This window comes from Rattus norvegicus, chromosome X (assembly GCF_036323735.1).
Source record: "Rattus norvegicus strain BN/NHsdMcwi chromosome X, GRCr8, whole genome shotgun sequence".
NCBI classification, from domain to species: Eukaryota; Metazoa; Chordata; class Mammalia; order Rodentia; family Muridae; genus Rattus; species Rattus norvegicus.
The window spans coordinates 125,838,180-125,859,161 of NC_086039.1; the positions used below are offsets into that span (position 1 = coordinate 125,838,180).

General features: G+C 40.7%; 1 protein-coding gene across 12 annotated transcripts in view; it reads left to right on the forward strand.

Annotated features, from left to right (window-relative positions):
- Positions 1–1,480: 1,480 nt before the first annotated feature.
- Positions 1,481–20,982, forward strand: part of Stag2 (STAG2 cohesin complex component) — a 131,550-nt gene continuing 112,048 nt past the window's right edge. For 2 of the 12 annotated variants that reach the window (XM_017602032.3, XM_063279976.1), the window contains exons 1-2: positions 2,935–3,177; positions 3,564–3,698. The gene's annotated coding sequence lies outside the window, so the exon portion shown is untranslated. Of the gene's footprint in view, positions 2,659–2,934; positions 3,178–3,563; positions 3,952–5,019; positions 5,273–20,982 lie in introns of those variants that run through there. The other 10 variants (XM_063279975.1, XM_063279978.1, XM_039099694.2 and 7 more) reach the window with 7 other exon arrangements.

The following is a 20,982-nucleotide window of genomic DNA, read 5'->3' on the forward strand; positions in this document are numbered from 1 at the left end:
TACAAAATAAACGTTGTTTCTTAGGATAGCTGAAGGGCCATTGTGAGATCTTTGATACTGGGGATTAATATTTTTTGAAAGAACTGCAGCAGAAAGCCAATGGCAAATGGTGTTGACAGAAATTTGCTACAAAGTTAATTTCTGATGTCACACCACAGTTACTAATTTTCAGTAGTGTTTTCCTCAAAATGAAAGCAAATTTCAAGAGGAACTTTTGAATTTGCTTTAAAGCAGACAACTTAGAACCTAAATTTCTAAAACTTATGGGAAAGTGTATTGTGTGCTGTTTGGAGCAGAACATCAAGTTTCCAGTTAATACTAAAACAGTAACTAATTTACTTACAACTGACACAAACTATTAATTCCTGTAAAATTATTTGCCATAGAGCCCAATTGTTCTATTACATCCGGTTGAATTTTGCTTTAACTATAAACTTTTCACTGCTCCCTATCAATGCTCTAGCCGCACCATTTTAAAACTATGAAAAACTTCAGAAAATTCTAGCAAAGATGGTTTAGAAAAGAAATGGAGAGTTGTTTGAACTGGTATTCCCCTCCTGACTGGTAAGTAAAAACGTTCAAGACTTTAACTTCTTGTTGATATTTAGCTGCTTCTGCTTAACTCTTATTGTTCACTTGATTAAATATACCATCACTCACCTGATTAAATATACCATCACTCTTTTTTTTAAGTTGCAAGGGAACTGAGCAGTAAGACACAGAAAACAGATACAGAAGGAACAGAATTTAAGGAAAGGAAGTAATAATTATATTGCGTTCAGATGCTCTACCATAGCTGATTGGGTGGAATGTCACCATTTACTCAGCTTACAATAGTTCTCATTTGTCTTTTATTTATTTGTTTGGATCAATTTAATACTGAGGCAGGTATTTTAATCTGCATGTAAAAAATGAAACAAATACATTTAATCTGATGCTATTTTAGGCGCCTAGGAAGTTCTGTAACAGCAATGGAGACGTAATTAATAGTTCCCTTCCTGTCCTAGGAGAAGAGGAGTTTGGCAGGGACAGGCCATTCCTGAGTGTCCCCCACCCCCGCATAGAGTGCCCTAGGCAAAGGTCATGTACGGTGGACTGGAAATGAAGTGACAAAAAGAACAAAATATCCTCACAATAAACACCCAAGGGTGCTAAAGAGTCAAGGGAGTTGGAAAGGGTGCAAAAAGTCTTTTTGTACTTCAAAACATTTGTGGGAGTATAAGAGGAAGTACAAGGGACTGTAATTGTTAACAATGTGGCAAGGCTGCCTCCACATAAGGCCAGCAGCAAGTGTCTAGTAATCTCCACAGGTCCCCTGCTAACTCTGTCCTTGCAAGTGGATTTCATGCCACTTTATCTGTTCCTATTTCCTCTTCTGCCCCCAAAGTCACCTATAAACTCGTCTAGTGGCCAACTAGCCTAGTAGTCCAGTTCCCTAAGTCTCGTAGATTTTGAGTATGGAGCCCACATTTTTATGGGAAATAGTCAGTTGAAAATTATATATCTATATACACGCATATATGTAATTATATATAATTTCCTCCAGTAGTCTTCCTGATAAAGAGAACTAGTCTTTACCCCATACTCGAAGGGAAAAATAAGGAAAGAACATTGCAAGCTATCCATTCAGGTTGGGATCAAGTGGCCGAGTTGGGTTCTTTGGGTGGAAAGGACGTGAAGGAAGCAGGGATCCGGGAACAAGGAACAAGTGGCCCTTTGCTGGGGTGGGTGTGTTGGAGAGCTTCTAAGGGTGCTAGCCTGCAGGGCTGCCACTCTGGGGCTGCGCAGGGGGCGGGGGAGCCGGAAGATCGTCTCGCTAAGCCCCGGAATTCCCACGGCGGGGCTCCAGCGGACGCTGTCGCCGGCCTCCTGGCGACCTCCTCGGTGGCGCCGCGGGCCCAGCCAGTCCGCGCTGGGCGGAAGCGCGTCCCAACGGCTGAGTAAGAGAGGCGCGGGCACGCCAGCTTGTTTACCCCACTCGGCGGCGCGCCCCTGCGGGCGCCTAGTTCACAGGCGGCGTCCGAGTCGCCGAAGCGGGGAGTCCGGCGGCCGCGATTGGTCGGCGACACAGGGAGGAGGCTGGTGGGTGGGAGGGCTGCGAGGCGCGCGCCGCAATGGCAGCCCGCTGCCGCTAGATGCCGCTCCCTCCCAACAGGACCTGGCCGCGGATTCGCGGCCGACAGATGGCGCCTGCGCGTTCCATTCGCCTCCAAGTCGCTGAAGAGCGAACACCCCAAACAATCCCGAAGCGCCACCAAAAAAAAAAAAAAAAAAAAAAGAAAAGAAAAAAGAGAAAAGAAAAAAGAAAAAAAGAAAAGAAAAAAATAGAAAAAAAGAAAAGAGAAAAAAACAGGAAAAAAAAAGCACCCTGCCGGATCCGACCGCCACTTTCAACCCCCCCCCCCCCACGGCTCTAGACCCGCGGGAGCTTCCGTCCCTCAGTAGAATTCAAGGGTGTAAAGAAGAGGAAGGGGGAAAAAATCTTGTACCAGCCCAGGGGCGAAGAAGCCCCCGGCCTGAGAAAGAAGGAGTGGGGGAGGCCAACAGTCTCCTCGCTGCCTCTGTAGACGCTGAGGGGGGAGGTAAGTTATAAAATGGCGGAGGCGAAGCTTCTAGAAGTTTGGAGGGGCACCCGGAGGGCGCGCGGCCCACCGTGAGGTGTGTGTGCTTGAGATTGGGCGAAGAGAGCGTGTGGCTGGGAGGGAGCAGAGAAGGCGGGCGCTCGGGGGCCATTCCGCGGCCTCCTCAGGGCCCCGCGCAGGGCAGCCACGGAGCGAGCGGCCGTGTCCGGGCGGGGAGCGAGCCGGCGCCACGGCTCCGCGTCACCCCCTGCCTGTCCTCTCCGCCCCCAAGTCGCTACCCCAACACTTCCAAGGAACTTCCAGTGCCCCCCTCCGTCCCCTCCCCGCCTACCTCCTCCCAGAGCCGCTTTTTAGCGCAGGACGCTTCCTTGCCACTACCCAAGCTGAAGGTTTTTCTCTCGCCTCCCTCGCCCAACTCTCCCCCGGGGCCTCGGCGGAGGGCCCCCTCCCCCATGGGTGGCCCAAAATGGAGAACGCGCAGCGGCGCAAGATGGAGGCTCGGCGCCTCCGCGTAGCCTGCTCGATCGCTTCCTCTCCTCCCGGGGCCTCTTAAGCAGCCCGGGGGGGGGAAAGAGAGCCCCCCCCCAGACTGGAGGTGGGGTGGGGGTGCCATCCCTAGTCGGGATGGGGACGCGGGTGGAGAAGAAAGGGCAAACCCGGGGAGGCCGCGGCCCGGTGGTGTGTGGTGGGGGGGGTGGTTGGAGAGCGCGCCGTGGTGGTGCGGGGAAGGAAGCAAGCAAGATGGTGGTGCTGGGAACCCGGGGGGAGGGGAGGCCGAGCAGGCTCGTTTGTGTCTATTTGGGCCTCGGACCGAGGGAGGCGAGGGAAAAATCTACTCTGCTCACACCCCTCCCTCGTCCCCCCCTCCCTACTCCCTTCCCCTCCTTGCTTTCCCTCCCCACCCCTCCCCTCCCTCCCCTCCCTCCCTCTCTCTCTCTCCCTCCCCTCCCTCCCTCCCTCCCTCTCTTCCTCCCTTCCTAGAGAGGGAACAACATTCATGTGACGGGCCCCTCGGCTTCTCTCCCCCGCCCCATCATCTCCAGCGCGTGGTGGGGGAACTGCTTGGGCAAAGCGGTTGGCATCGATCTCTCCATCCTTCCCGAGGCCCCGACTTCGGTCAGTTTTCTTAGGGCACCAATTTTCGAAATCGTTTGGGGTCCGGCGGCGTCAGTCCCCAGCGCGTAGAGCTTGCCCCGAAGGGGGCCCTGCCTGCCTGGCATGGGCGGAGGGGGGGAAGGGCGGGAGTGGAAGGCTGTTTGTTGGGGGGTTTTGGCGCCACTTTTGTTTTAGTTTTAGTGCTGCTTTTTCGTTCCCACCCCCACCCGCACTGTCTTTCTCAAGGCACGAACTGAGCTGATCCTTACCCCAGGTAGGCAGCCTCTGTTTTCCCTCCACACTTTTATTCTTGCTTGAAGGCGACTTTCTCTTTTCTTCTCTCACGTATCCGGAGATCTGCGGACTACAATTTTAGGAGGAAAAGGGTCGGATGGGCCATGGGAGAGAGAAGGTGTGGGAAACAGCATCAAGTAGTTCCGCAAAACTTTGAGCCCCGTTCCCATTTTCTTCTGGCCTAGAATTGTAAACGTATTGTTGATTTCGGCCTTTTTTCCCCTTTCCCTCCCGCCGCGACAATGTCTTGTTTTGCCTTTAGTTTTGATTTTTATTATTATTATTTTTTTTGATAAACCGCTGTACTTCGACATTTAGTTTCTGCTCCTCGGTATTACATGTCATTTTATTTTTAATCCTCAACGGTAATAGGTTATCGTGTGATTTTTCGTGCTTTGGTGCTGGACTTGAATTTTTAATACTGCATTAGTAGTTTCATCCGGTCTGGGAGACTTTCTCCTCCGTGGCCTAGGATGTTTTTTTTTTTTTTTATGTTGTTGCCTGCCCCCTCCCTCTCCCTCCTTTCTTCTGGATGTAGTTTTTAAATTGAGGGTCGTGTTTTTTGATTAAATGATGATTTCTAGCTTCTATGCTATGTCTATCAGAAACTTTTGATCTGTGAGGTTAGGTTTAAGTAAAGGAGACGCTTGTGTTGGTTTGCAATGGTTCCTTAAAATGCGCGGGCCGCCTCCTCGACCCTGGTAAAGCCCCATCTTCCCTTCACACTGGAGTGTAAATTCCGTACCCCTTTCTCCCACGGACCGCCTTATTTCACAGCAGCCACACCCTGTATATATGTCTCTGTGGATTGGACTCATTATCAGCTTAATTTAGTGACTTAAACCACCATGATGGGACTTCCTTAAGCACGAAGCTTCTTTTCCTGTTTAGTCCTGGTGGTTAGTGTCGAAAGAGGAATAATCGAGGTTTCTTAATGAAACCTGGTGAGGTCCAAGCATTGCCTTTTTTCTGTTGTCTTTTTTCCTACTCCGGGCTGTTGGCGGTGTCAGCACCGCTGCTGGGGGCGGGGGGTGGAGGGGAGAAAGAGTCGGGTTACCGAAGTGCGTCATTCCTGGCTCTAGCAAGGCCTGCTCGGGAGCTTGCTGGTGTTTGTTACTGTCCTCCAGCACTTTCCTGCCAACCTTCTCTCTCTGCGTATTGGTTAGGAGCAAAAGCAGGAGGCGGTCTCCTAATTCTGTCTGGAGCCCAGTGCATTGCATTTAAGGGTATATGTGAACTTATTTTTTTTTCTGATGGCCCTGGAAAGTGGATACATTTCTGTTTAACGACATGCAATTCAGGTAGTTTGGTCTTGCTTTCATATATATTTCTCAATGGACGGTGGGGTTAATTTTGAACATTTTAAACCACTTACGTCAAAATGCCTGGTTTTCTTTCTGTGTTGATATCAATCTATAATTAGGGATCAGAAGGATCAGTTAAGGCATAAGTGTTCAGCGGTTTTTCAAGTGGTTGAATTGTAATTTCATGACATGTTAAATTGTTTTTTTTCCCGTTTTTCAAATCAAATGCATGAATTCCTGCTAATTACAAATATTTAAGTTCATTTCACCTCATATTTTTATTTACCCTTTTAAAATATAATTTAAATGTATTCATTGAGTAGTAAAGATGGTGTTTTCAATGTTTTTTACTGAATTCTTAAATGTTACTATCTAAGTGTTGGGCAGGGTGCTTTTGCAGCAACATTGTAAGATTTTTGACTTTTTAACATGGTGCTTTGATACTTTTGTTGCCTTGGGGTTATGCTCAGTGTCCTGATTGAATAGTGCCTCTCCATTCTCTTTTAAGATAAGGAGTAAGAGGACAGAGATGAAGGAGGTGGCCGCCAGTTGATTACTGTAGCTAAATGAGTTCAGAAGGGCTCATTGGTAACTTACTTTACTTTGCTATTTGCTTGAAAATTTCTGTAGTTGAGAAACAAGACTTTGGCAGAAAAATCTAAAAGTTTTTACATTTTCATGTGCTGACTTCTTTATATTTACCTAAGTTATTTACGCGGAAACTTAGGCTTGTGTGTAGGAAATTACATAATGCCTAGCATACCAACTTTTGAAAATATTTGAACAAGCCCTGCAGGGAAAACAACATAAATTCTTACAGATTAAACTTAAAATGGAACAGTCTGAACGTGTTGGGCTTCTGCTTTCCCTTTGATTTTTTTTTTTTTTTGAAAATAGGAAATTCCGTTTGTGTATTTAACAACTTGTTCTTGGTGTGTGTTTCATTAAGTTGGAGCTGCAGTGAGTCAGTATGAGAGGGATTTACTATTAATAGGAGGGGCTTTGGCAGTCGAGTAAGTGACAGTGAAGGGATTGGGATGCCACAGGGAACATTCCCTGAGGAAGATTGCCATGGCTGAATTCAGCTTCAGTGTTTGCTGTTTAATGACTGGGTAGAGAGCTGGATTGGAAAAGGAATGGACTTTGGCTATTTCTTCTCATTGTGAAGTACTGTAGTATTATAAGGTATTTGAGACAGACAGGTAGAAAGAGTGATCTTTTTAAACCAATAGGAAAATGAGTATTTACATTTAAAATGATTTACCCTCCTCAACAGTTTGCTTTTTTAACTACTTGAAAGTTGATAGGAAAAACTATTTCAATGTTTTCTTTTAAGAACATCTTTTTCATATTGCCATCAACAATAAAAGTACATTTTTCATATTGCCATCAGCAATAAAAGTACAGTTAAAATAAGATCCTTGATCTCTTTAATTAGTATATTTGCTCCCAAAGTCCAAGGTAAGTACCTTGCTTTCTGCAGTCTGGTATTCTGTTTCAAGCTTATTTTGTTCCTCTGTTAGATGCATTTTTGAATATATGTTAAAGTTAATGAAAGGAATCCATAGCAATGGATATATTTTTTTTGTTTGGTAAAGTATATTCCACAATTATTACTATTGTAGAAAAAATTTTACCCCAGTCTGAGAGCAAACATTTCCGAATTGTTATCATTATTTCACGCTCATTAGCTTTTACAAGGATATTAAGAGAAGTCAGCTTCCTGGCTTCACATTTTTATTCCTATGCAAATATTCTTAAGTAGATGGTGAAAATGTGGTATCAGCTTTGATTCTTGTGTGGTGATTCAATAGCTAGCTACTACACCAAGAAATTATGACTTTTGGCAGCACTGAAGTTGATTTTGGATTTTTAAAGTCCAAATGAATATAATTTAAATGAAATTAAATTCAACATTCTTTTATCATTTGTATGAGTAAAATTGGGGGCTTAGCCTAGGACCAGGCTCAAATTTCTTTGTGAATACAGAGTTATGGATGAAAATATGTCATTGTCACTTTAGTAATGTTTGATATTCTGCATGCTTAACCACAGTCCTATAGGAATGTTGTAAACAGCATATAGCATTTTTATTTTGCTTTCAGTTCTTTACTAGATGGAACACTTCAGTTTTTGATGCTGAAAGATTAATTTTGAACCTAAAGTGTACATTAAAATGTACAGTTTGCTATTTAGAGGAGCACTATTTTGGGAGTTGGGAGAATAAAATAGCAAAGGAAAGGGATAGTCCCAATTAGCAATGCACAGTATTATTGTAATCCTAGCTAGATATTAGTGTAGATTGAAATGTTATTGTTGGAGAATAAGAGAGGAGCTATAGAATTACAGTTTCAAAGTACTTTGCATTTTTTGTAGTTTTCTACTTTTAATATTTATGCTCAGGGCTTTTTGTGTGAAGTTCCTTCCATACTGTATCCCTGTATACAAATATTTGTCTTTTGCACATGATAGTTTTTTCATGTTCTGGTGGCAACGATGTGAAGAAATAGAACTCTAGGTTTGCTTTTTCTTTCTTTCTTTCTTTCTTTTTTTTTTTTTTTTTTCAGAGCTGGGGACCGAACCCAGGGCCTTGTGCTTGCTAGGCAAGCGCTCTACCACTGAACTAAATCCCCAACCCCTGGTTTGCTTTTTTTAAAGTACATTTTTTGCATTAATTTAACCAAATCCTCCATTTTTCTGTGTAAGTATGGCTTTGTGGACTGGGTTTTGTGTATATTAATTTTTACAAAAGGAACATCTTTAATTTCTTTGGTAATTTGTTACTACATTTCCCCCTGAATAGGGTTTTACTACCTAGTTACTGTACTGTGATACTGATTACTGGACACCCGGAGAGTCAGTACTGCTAGGCATAGTGGCTCACACCCGTAATTGGAGTGCTTGGGAGGCTGAGGTAGGACAATTGGTGCAAATTTGAGGCCAGTCTGGGAGACCCAGTGAGTGTCAGACAGCCCCAGGCTACTTTGCAAGTTCTTGTCTTGAGAGAAAAGAAAGGTAGTTAAGAGATTAATCAACTAGCTTTGTTCTCCTCTACAGGAAAAGGTAGACACAATGGTCTCTTTGCTTAAGTGTTTACTTTCAGACATAATCTCTTTCTGTAGCCCAGTTAGCTCTCCAAATTTGTCTTGTTAAGTTTCTATTTTCTTTTCTGAGACCGTGTTTCTCTGTAGCCCTGGCAGTCCTAGAACTCTCTGTAGACCAGGCTACCCTCAAACTCAAAGATCTGCCTGCCTCTGCCTCCAGAGTGCTGGGATTAAAGACATGTACAACCACCACCCAGCTAAGGTACAAGCTAGTTTACAGATGGGAAGTTGAGGTTCTAGGTGTTGGGCAATGACTGTCCCCAAATCACACCTGATTTGCTTGACCCCAAATCCTTAACGTTCTTTGTGCTTGTTAAACTCAGATGTTTCTCTTAGGGACTTTAGGTCTATAATCATCATTGTTTTAATTTTACAAAATCACAGTTTTCCGTGATAAATCAACAGATTTTTGTTCAGGGTCAGGTGAGTTGATGTAAGGTAAAATTCTTATATTGGGGCCAGTGAGATAGCTGTGGATACAGACAACTTCCTCCCAAGGCTGCTGACCTATGTTCTGTCTTTAGCTGTCATGGTGGAAGGAGATAATTGACTCTTGCAAGTTGTCTTCTGACTTTGTGCACATGACATACTCCGTATGCTCCTCCTTTCAAAATGAATAAAGGTTAAAAAAAAGGTGCTTTTTTTTGAGAAAGGGTTTTTGTAGTTTTTGCTAACCTGGAATTTGTATGTAGATCAGGCTGGCTCATGTACCATACCCATATCTGTTGGTAAAGGTTAAAAAAAAAACCCCAAAATATAGTTTAAGCTAATATTCAAAGTAGTTAAACAATGAATTTTAATATTGCTTGAGTATGATTACTAAAATTCATGGGATATTGAAGTCTTGATGTGAGGAGAGGTTTCTATTTTCTATGGTACATAGAATACTTACACATTAATCATTTTTTAATGTTACTTATGCTATATTTGTCTAAGGGTAGTTTGAGTCGTTCAGCTTGTTGAGTGGTTAGATTTTTAATTACATTTTTAGGATTGGTGGCTGGAGAAATGGTGTAGAATAACCATTGTTCTTGCTGAGGACCTGGATTTGGTTTCCAGCACCATCTATAAACAGGGGTTCTGACATCTGACCTCTGAGGACACTGGACATGCGTGTGGTGCATGTATATCCATGCAGGCAAAACACTCAGACACATACAATAGTCCTAAATAAGTGAACTACATTTTACAAATTAGACTTATCTAATTAACTCTGATTTGTTTTTATAGAGATATTTCCATACATTGTTTAATGACATTTTAAACATTCTTTATATATAGTTTTTGTTTCTACATTGCATTTTAGTTCACATTTTACTTTACTAAGTTTTATTTTTTATATTTTTAAAGATTTATTTAATCTATATGAGTACACTGTAACTGTCTTCATATACACCAGGAAAGGGCCTCAGATCCCATTACGGATGGCTGTGAGCTACTATGTGGCTGCTGGGATTTGAACTCAGGACCTCTGGAAGAGCAGTCAGTGCTCTTAACCGCTGAGCCATTTCTCTAGCCCCTAAGTTTTATTCTTATTGAGTGATAAATAGTATCAGTGCTTAAATTATTAGGTTTATTATTGATTAGTACCATGATCTGTTTCTTTTGTTATTTTACTTGTTCCTGCTTCTCATAAACTTTAGACTTTTCTCTGAAGAAATTCTAGCTATTGGATTTAGTGAAGATGAGGTGGAACTTACCTGTGTTAAATACTACATGGGTAATATATCACATATAACATATGTATTGGTGCTTTCATGGCTGTGAGTTGGATTTCTGTTCTTTGTGCTGATTACCCTCTTCAACTTCATCCTGCAGCAAATTATTTTTCCAGGTGACGAGCACTTCTTTTTTACTATTTCCATGTTGAGTATTTTCACCTATATTTTCTTTTTCTTTTTTTTCCTGTTAATACAACAACCAGTATTCCATGACAGAATTATAACCTAAGGTGCCCATTACATGCAAAAGGTTAAAAAGCGTAGTTAGGTGCCAGAAAGTGTCAAGCTTTCTGAATTGTATTGTTAATCCAAAGAACCTTGATTACAAATGTTACTAGAATTTGAGACCTGATTGAGCTGTTATTTTCTTGCTAAGAATTGTGATACAGCCTCTTTAAACTTATGTGTGATAAAATGGGAGTTGCCATTTCTCTGATAAATTGGTTAGTGTTGATTTCAGGTAGTTAGTGCTGCGGAGTTGATTAAAAGAATTGAGTGTGGATAGTTAAATGCATACATGATCTTATTTGTAAGAAGGAATATTTTAGGAGCATTTTTCATTACATAATCAAAAAATCTTTTCTAAAAAACATTGAGAACTAATACCAACCAAACTATAATTTATATGCTACATACTATTATAAATACTTTATATGTATCATGACACTCAATTTTCATAATCCTATCAGGTATTATAACAATATGATTCAGTTTTTCTCTTATTTTTTGAGACAGGGTGGCCCTGATAGATCAGGACCTCACTGTGTAGACTGGGATCTGGAATTCAGAGATCTGCCTGCCTCTGCCTCCCAAGCTGGCATTAAAGGCGTGTGCTGCCATGCCCAACCTATAGGATTAATTTTTTTGATAATCACCTTAGGGGTGGGCTGGGTGTCTTGTCCTTAACTATCCTAGAACTGTCTCGTCCAGTCTGGCCTTGAACTGAAGTCCTTGTGATCATCCCTCTTTACTCTCCCGGGTGTTGGAATTACAGGCATGAGTTACCACGCCCTGCCAAACTAGGAATACTTTTGAGAGTAGGAGGGAGCATTAATCAGACATCATGCTGGGATAAGAGCATAAACTAGGACTGTCCCAGAGAAACTGGAATGTATGATGACCTTAAGTAATAAATAAGACCCTTTTCCAGAAGAGGAAACTTACCCAATTAGTAATTGTTAAGAAGGGATTTCAAGCTCCTATAAATTTCTGTGGGTATTAAAGTGATTTAAATTACTTTAAATTGTTGGAATTGGAGAGTTTGGTTATTTTTATTCTTTGGGGTAAGTTTTTATTGGTACATGTTCAGTAGTAAAAGACAACATTCCATATTTTTGTTTTTTAAAACCCATGGGGATTTCTAGTACAATGTTTTGAACTTAGTAGACTAGGGTGATTGTGTATCTTAAATGTTGAACAGCAACTTCTTTGATCTTCACCTAAGCAAAATAAGTCAATACCACCCGATAACAATATCTGAGTTTATTTTCTTACATGGTATTTACATCTCTATAGTATTAAGAAATATGGATGGTATATTTCATGGTAGTCCCTTTGAGAAGGTAGAAAAGAGAAGGGTAATATTTGGAACTAGGGAGAAATGGTATTAAAACCAAAGAAAATGTTCTAGTTTAGGGATTTACCTGATGTTAAACTGATCTTATAACATAAATAGAGAATTAGGACTTACAGAGATACAGGTCCACTTCAGTAACTAGTTTTCTTTGGCATGAGGTACATGGTGCTTAGTTGTAGAGCTGATGAATTAGCATTTATAAAGTACTCAACAGCCCCACCCCACCAAAACCGGTCTTCTACTGTGTGGGTTCTTCTTCTGCCCCCTTTCCACCCTTTCAAAACCCTAACACTATATTTAGGAGAGAAAAAGAATAGAGATGGAGGGAAAGAGATCTCTGCATAAGGTCAGAGGTTGGAAAGGGGGCAATGTTATTGTTAGACTACAACTTGCTGATTAGGGGGCAAGCATGGTCTTTGTCAGGATACCTAAACTCTTCTTGTTTATTTGCACATGACTGTCTAAGGAACCAAGACCAACAGCAACCAACAACAGCTAAAAGCCCACAACAACCAATCCTGCCTCTTGGGACCCTAGCATTTTTATACTGTCTGAGAAATAGTCCCCAGAATTCCAAAGGTCACACAGAGAAACTGTCTGCAGCTGGCAAAATTAGGCCCCTGCTGGAGCATGAAGCAAATCATAGTCAGCTGTCATGGACAATCTGAAGCAGCTCCATATCCCAAATCTGGGATTAAAATGAAACATTCTGGGCTGGAGAGGTGGCTCAGTGGTTAAGGGCACTGGCTGCTCTTCCAGAGGTCCTGAGTTCAATTCCCAGCAACCACATGGTGGCTCACAGCCATATGCGACTCCAGTTCCAGAAAATTCAATCTCCTCTCCCGGTCTCTGCTGCACCAGGAATGCATGTGATACACATAAAATGAAACATTCTTATGTTTCTGTGTTTTTAAAAGAAACCAAAACTTCATAAGTCTCACTCTACTCCCCCAATCCTTTTGTGATAGTTTTTACAGTTACTTTGTATTTCTGGACTGCTCGAGTATGTGGGATTCTTCTTGCCAAATTAGTAAATGTGAATTCAAATGTATATACATGATTTTGGTATAGTTGTGGACTTAATTGCATTTATTGTAAACTAAGGCATAGTTTTTAGTGCTTGAGTGTAGATAAGTAGTAGAGATCTGTTTTTTTTTTTTCTGCTTAAAACTTTTTAGGGTAGGGTTGAGGCAGGCTCTCTCTACATAGCCTTCACTGTTTGGGAACTTGCTGTGTCGTTCAGGCTTCCTTTGGACTCAGATCTTCTTGCCTCTGCCCCCTACCTAGGTGCTGGGATTGAAGGCATACATCACCATGAGATATGATCTACAGAGGACTGTTTTGATAGTTTAATATTTAATTGACTTTTCTTTTTCTTTTCATTAATTTATTTACCCGATTGCAACCCCCTTCTACTCTCCACCCTCACAATCCCCTTCCCCTTTTACTCTTCCCCTTATCGAGCCTCCCTTGGGTACCATACATCCCTGGGAGGTCATCAAGTCCCAGCAGGACTAGGCAGATCCTCCCACTGAGGCCAGACAGCACAGTCCAGCTAGAGGAAGGGGATCCAGTGGTAGGTTACAGAATCAGACACAGCCCCTGCTCTAATTGTTAGGAGGACCAACATGAAGACCAAGTTGAGTGCACATCTGTTAGAAATGTGTAGGGAGCCTAGGTTCAGCCCCTGCCTGCTCTTTGGTTGGTAGTTCAGGATTGTTTACTTTATTGCCCCTTAACTAGTTCAATTTTGGAGGTTTTGTAAATGTTAGTATCTTACCAATATGATTGAGTTACTACTACATAGTTCTTTCTGTATACTAATTTGCTTAGTTAAAATTGTACAAGAAAATAACTGGAAGGAAGATTAAATTTCTGATCAGATGAAGGAATATGTGGACTGCATTATAACCTGGAGGCAAGATAACTTTTTCAGGGAGATTTTTGTGGTGCGAGGGATTGAATCCAGAGGCCCACATTGCATAAGTCAGCTAGGCAAGTACTTTACTGCTCTTTATTGTGCTTTGACATCGATTCTCCCTGAGTTGTCCACTTAGCCTTAAATTCACTAATTTGCCCATGCTGACTTGAGTTTGAGGGAAGGAACTTGGGAGATTTATTACATGAGCTTGATGAAACTTTTGAAGCATACTGGCGATTGGAAAGGTGCAGTCAGATGATGTGGAGGTCCATGAACACTCTGAAATAATGTACATGATTTTTTTCCAGATAGTTTCTTTGTGTAGCACTGACTTTCCTGTGTAGACCAGGCTAGTCTGGAACTCAGAGATCCACCTGTCTCTGCCTCCTGAATGCTTTCATTGAAGGCATGCTCCACCATGCTCAAGATGTATTTTTAAGGTGTATAAAATTAGTGCAGTTAAAAATACATTGTTTTAAAAGCTTGAGTGTATATGTTGCTTGAGCAACATATTGTTGCTTTTAAGGCTTGAGTGTTGTCAGATGGTGATGGCTGCTGCTGTGCATGTCTTTGATCCCAGCACCCTAGGAACAGAAAGAAGCTCGTGGATCTCTGAATTTAAGGTGAGCTTAGCCTACAGCTTGAGTTCCAGAACATTCAGGGATACACAGAAAAAAAGTGTCTCAAAAAATAAACAAACAGCTTGACAGAAGTTTGATAGTACCGGGACCTGATTGATTCTGTTTTTTTTTTTCTGTAGTGTTACAGATTGAACACTAGAGTGTCATGCGTGCAACACAAGATACTATGTAGGCTTTTCACCAAGTTCTGGTGACTTATTCTGTTCCCTTAATACTATTATTTTGGGCTTTCTCACAATTAAATAGGTAAAAGTTAGAGACAAAGTTTCACCATTTGTCCCTGGCTGACTTGGAACTTATTCCTTAGAGCTTAGGGATCTCTTTGCCACTGCTTCCCAGCTGTGGGATTGAAGGTGTGTGCTTGGCACAAGTTCTTTAAAAACTTCTCATGTGTTGTAGTTGCTGTACATGTCTTTTTCTTTTCTTCAAGTTTATCTGGGTATGCAACCCATTTTGCCCTCAGTCCTGAGATTCTCCTGCCTTGTTTTCTCAAGTACCAACATTAGAATGTGCTGTTACTCCTTGCTGTTTTTCTTGGTTTGTGGTGCCTGATATAGAACACAGGGCCTCTTGTGTGGCTAGGCCAACACTGTTACTGAGCTATACCTTTAGCCCACTATCAAAACTGTTTTGGTATAGTATCCTTAACTTTAAATAGTGACAGTTATTAAAAATACAGCTGACAATGGAAGTTAGGAGAAAAGTAACAGAGGATGCTATGTTACCTTGAAATGTTCTCTTTGGTGGTTAATAAACTGAGTTATTAAGAGTTCATCATTGTTCCTTCTAGCATTTACTATTATCCAAAAGTTCAAGGCCTTCCAATTGGTATTATGTTTCTGTGTAAAGGAAGCAAGAAGTAAAAAAAATTGTTAGTAGGATGTAATGACTTGGGTCTGTACTTGTGAGGCTGAGGCAAGAGGATTTTGTGAGCCTAGAAGTTCTTTGTTGCTAGTTTGGGCAACAAAGCACGACTGAATTCTTTTTAGACAGAGAATTACTGTGTAGATCAGGCTGGCTAGAACTCAGTGAGAGAGGCTTGCCTTAGCTTTCTGAGCAGCAGGATTAAGAACATGTATCCATTTGACTTTATGTCAAGTTCTTACTATGTAATTTTCAAGTAGAAATTTAATACATTTAGGCAATGGTTTGGTTGTTGTTTTGTCGCCATGTGCCCCCCACCCCCGTTGTGGAAAGTGAAAATGGGGTTTCATGTGTACAAGAAAACCTTTAAACATTCTACCACTAATCTCTATCTGCATCACTGCTCAATATCATCTTTAAGTTTTACGTATTGGAGTTGGAGAAATGTTTCAGTGCTTAAGAACACTTGTCTGTTTTGAAGGTTTCTCTTCCCAGCACCCACTTACATTTTGAAGGTTTCTCTTCCCAGCACCCACTTACATGGTAGCTCATAATCATCTGTAACTCCAGTTCTAGAGGATCATACACTCACCTCTGTGGGCACCAGGTATATGGTGCACATTTATATATGCAGCCAAAGTATTCATAATCCCAGCACTCAGGAGGCAGAAGCAGGCTGGTCTCTGTGAGTTTGAGGCTAGCATGGTTTACAGAGCTAGTTCCAGGACAGCCAGGGGTACACATAGAAAGTCTGTCTGAAAAAACCAAAGATATGAGTATTTTTCCTGCATCTGTGTCTGTGTACCATGTACATGACTGGTGCCCATGGAGTCCAGAAAAGAACATTGGATCCTTCAGAACTGGAGCTACAGATTGTGATCTACTATGTGGGTGCTGGGATTTGAACTTGGGTCCTCTTGAAGAATAATCAGTTTTCTTAACTGCTGAGCCACCTCTCTAGTTTCTTGTTCTATTTTTGAGACAGGGTCTTATGTTACTCAGGCTGGCATTGATATTGCTAGGTAGCTGAAGTTGCTTGGCACTCCTGCAGTTTACCTTCTAAGCACTGGGATTCTAGCACCCCTGCTTTTAAAGATAGACGAGTAATGTTTTTTAAAATGGATTTTGAACCATTTGTTTAGAGATAGAGCCTACCTTTATCATTTAGATAGGTTCTCAGCCTTTGTGTATGTTCATTTTAAACTTTAGTTTCTTATAATGTTAGCTTGAAATTTTTAGTAGTATATATAATACTAAATTCAATTTCAACATATTGTACCTACATTTATATGATAATATATATATGCATATGCACTGGTTCCTCACATCCCAAGGCCAGAAGATGGTATTAGTTCCCCTGGAACTGGAATTACAGAATGTTGTGAGTCACTGTGTAGTTGCTGGGAATCAAACCCATGTCTTCTCTAAAGAGTAGCAAGTGCTCTTAACAGCTGGACCATCTGTCTAGCCCTTTAGATCCCTTCATTTTCAGATTGGAATGTATGATATCCTCTTTCCTTAGATTTCTAACCCCCCCCCCTTTTAAAGCAGGATGAAGTTTCATTTACTAGTGTGTCTACTGGATTGTAGGTAATTTTCAAACTTTATGGCAGTTAGACTCTTGCTGCAAAGAACTCATTTAGTACCCCCTTATTTAAAAAAGTTCCATGTCCAAAGAAATAGTATTAAACAGTAATCGTTGAGAATTTCTCTTCTGTGGTACAGGAGAGAAAACATAGAAAATATTAGCAAAGCTGTAATATTTTTCCTCTTGATTCTGTTTCTTCCTATTTTCTACCACTCATTCAGACCAAAAGATATTCCTTTACCCTGGCAGGAGAATTGAGGAAGCGGTGGTGTAGCCATGGCTTGTGGAAAAATAGAATTTTTGAAAAGCAAACTTGTCAGCTACATGGGTTTTTCTCACTGGAGTATGTGTACTTTCTTGAGTTTAGATTATCAATGCATAAAGTACTGCCATTCATTGAAAAATATTTAGTAGACTCTTAGGTTTTGGTGTTCTAAATGTCCTTGAAATATAAGAGGAATCATTTAGATAAGGTGGGATTTTATTAGGAAAGTTTATAGATAATGAGTTCCTAATCCTTTGAAGTTAGTCTGAGGCAATTTACAAAGTACTGTAGAAAAATGGCAGATCTAACAAGGGTGTATTGGTAAATGTGACATGTATAAATGTTCAATGTTGGTAAGTAAGCTTTTTTTCCTTATAACTAGATTGTTGCCTTTATCTGTTTCGGAGGTATATTTTTACCTGATTTTAAATACTTGTTTCATTGCGCAGGGTATATTACATAGGTTCGCAAATGGTAATTGAACTAAGAATTTTAGGTATACAAGTGTAGTCCTCAGATCTTGTTATTCATGTTCAATTGCTGAATATTGTAAGAGGCATAGTCAATTATCAGTTCCCTCTAAGCTGCCTTTACATTAATGGATAATTTTTGTCTGACAAGATACTATTGGCATTATCTTAGTGCATGGGAGTATATAGTAGGCTCCTCAAGATTTAATTTTTTTTTTTTGCTTCTTACAATAGCATGTGAAGTAGTTGATGGGTTTTTCACGTACTGAGATTCAGAATAGTTGCAAGATTTGCCCAAGACCACTCAGCTAATAAGTGCTTACTTTTGAGTCCAATTTTGCCTAATTTCAGCTCCTTTCCTCCTATGGTAATACACTGCCTCCCAGTGGGATGATTTATAGATTTCATGGTGATGCCTTTTTTGGAAAAAGATACTAAAAGGAGACAAAGATCCTAAATAGAGGACAGTTAAATGCCTCTAAGTTGCTAGACAATTTAGGAGGTTTAGGAATTGAGAAAGGCTTACTTTCTCCAGAGGATAAATTACTTTCTGTTTAAAGTTGCACATTATTGATATTTTGTATGAAGATTACTGGCATCTAAACAAGAGTTGAGAATAGAGGAGATAGTAAAGTTTATATTGTACTATTTTAGTCCTTAGTAAAATGATAGTTGAATTAATTTTAAGGAACTAACATATTTATAACAAACTGAAACAAAGCGTTGTTGCCATATGTGGCTTGATAAACGAGTATATTTTGGCTAGCATACAAAGCAATGGGTTTCATCATGGCATCTTCATGTGTGTCATCATACTCCAGTCTCATTTTCCCCCTGCTGTTGCTCTCCTAGTGCTTCATGCACTGACTCAGACTGCTTCCCGGAAGAACAAAAATTGTAGAAATAATCTGTTTAGGTAAATTGGTCTAAATTAGGGAACATGAAGATACCAGACTTCCTTTTTGGTTTTTCATTTTCCCTTAGCTTGCTTTGTCTTCCCTCTGAGTTTCTTGGGCTGGGAAAGAGCCCAGGGCTTTGAACATTCTGGACAGGATCTCTCAGCCCTGCCCACACCCCCAGCTTCACTTCTCTGCTACCTTTCCACTGCCAGATTTTATTTTTTATATTTTCTAAAGTTTTCCATAGAAAGTCACAGTGTTTTGGTTGTTCTTTACCTATTATACTTTATGTCATTAACACTAGGCGATCCTACCCTGTAAGTTAGGCACTGGAAGTGGAAGGGGAATTTAAACTCTCCAAGTCTGCTGATGTAGGTAGTGTGCTACTATTTCCTTTTTACTAGTGAACTTTGTCCAAGGGCACACACTTAGGAAATAGTGAAGCCTTGAGGTTAAGTCAACAGGTATATGTGAATAATTTTTCTGGCAGTGTATTTTAAATCATATATTTATTATGAGGTGTGTTTGGACACCCTTAAAGGAATTTTCATATATTTCAGATGTGCTCAGGATTTATTTAACTTGGCTTGGAGTTATAGCAGTAAGGTAAGAAACCTTGACCTGAGTGTTTCCTATGTGACAGATGATATGCTTAGGGCTTTGTTGGCATGGTAATCCCTAAGATAATGAACGTAAGTCTTACTTGTCGAGTACATTCCATCTATCAGATGCTACTTAATAAAGTAGATGATAGAGTTATAAATCCGTATTACAATTAAAACAGAACCTAAATAAAGTAATGGGACTGGAGAGATGACTCAATGGTAAGAGCCTTGTGTGTCTTCCAAAGGACCTGGATTCAGTTCCCAATATTCTCATAGTGGCTCACAACCATCTATAACTCCATTTCTAGGGAATCCAGTGACCTCTCTGACCTCAGAAGAACCCGTTAGTCATAGCATAAAAAAATGTCCCTTGCTCCTAGCCCAACTCTTTTCCATAGCTCTTATCAACATCAACCATACAGAGTTGTGTGTTTCCTCACATCAATGCAAGCTTAATGAGAGTAAAGTTACTTGGCAGGCTTCTTTGTTGCCTAATTTGAACACCCAGAACTGTGCTTTGGACAAAGTAAGTTTTTAGTATTTGTTGAAATGAGTGCTTCATGTAGTATCCTGAGATACACAGACTTATTTTCAAGCTGATCTTCAAGTAAATGAACTGAATCTTTAACAGACCTGAGGTGGGTACTTGAGTCTCTTGAGGTAGAGGTGGGAAGACAGTTAAATCTTAACATTTTTCCTGTTTTCATGAATTGCCTTGAGTTCCAGGAGGATTTGGTGTCAGCTTAGTTTCTCTGGAGTCTCTACTCTTAGTAAAGTTTGCTGTAAAGCTGTTTCTCCGTGCCCTCATAAATTTAATCTGCTCTGTCTAAAGACTCTTTGCATAATCATTTATAGTGTATTTGTGATGTGCTTAGAATGGAGCTAAACATGTAATTGGTAAAGTTGGCTTTAAATATTTTTTAAAGATTTATTTATTATATGTAAGTACACTGTAGCTGTCTTCAGACACACGAGAAGATGGTTGTGAGCCACCATGTGGTTGCTGGGAATTGAACTCAGGACCTCGGGAAGAGCAGCCAGTGCTCTTAACCACTGAGCCATCTCTCCAGCCCCCAAAGGTTGGCTTTAAATAGGATATCTTAGAAAATAACATGTGTACTATAGACTTCTAGATAATTTGAATGTATGTGTACATTATAGAAATATATTAAAGTTTAAAAATGTGTTCATTAATATTTTGATAACACAGTCTGCTGATGTCTTCACAGTTTTTTTTGAGACAGTGTCTCTGTAGTGAGAGCAGGCTTGCCTTGAACCCACGGAGATCTGCATGTCTCTGTAGGTACACCTCCTTTTTTTCCTCAGAACAGTTTTTATCATAATTTATGTGGTTATAATTTATGTTATAATAATGTATTGCACTCTGACATATAAATATTTCCATTTTGGAGAGAAAAGGTTATATACTTCAACCTTAAACTGATAGCATGCTAACATTTCAGTACAGATATGAATAGGAGATACATAATGGGGGGTGTTCACTGTCTGTACAGCACATTGTCTAATAGAGGTGAGAACTTAAAACTAAAGAGCGGAGAGTCAGTCATGTATAATTTATAACCAAGTAGAAGGAAGTGAGAAAATCTAGGATCGATGATATAAAGTCATCTCAGATTTGAAAGGAATTCAGATGGCATGTTCTGCCATCTTGGAGATGCCTTTAAATGTATACACTATAGATAGTTCTTCAAATTATGTCATTAAAATTACCTTTAAAGTTGATATAATCAACAGTCACACTTACTTAGATGGTTTTCTTTTTTTTTTTTTTGGTTCTTTTTTTCGGAGCTGGGGACCGAACCCAGGGCCTTGCGCTTCCTAGGTAAGCGCTCTACCACTGAGCCAAATCCCCAGCCCCTAGATGGTTTTCTTTGTGGCATTTTAATGGGAGTTGGGTTCTCTCACACTGAGGCCCAGGATACTGTTAAGAATTAAAATGAGGGGTTGGGGATTTAGCTCAGCGGTAGAGCACTTGCCTAGCAAGCACAAGGCCCTGGGTTTGGTCCCCAGCTCCGGAAAAAAAAAAAAGAAA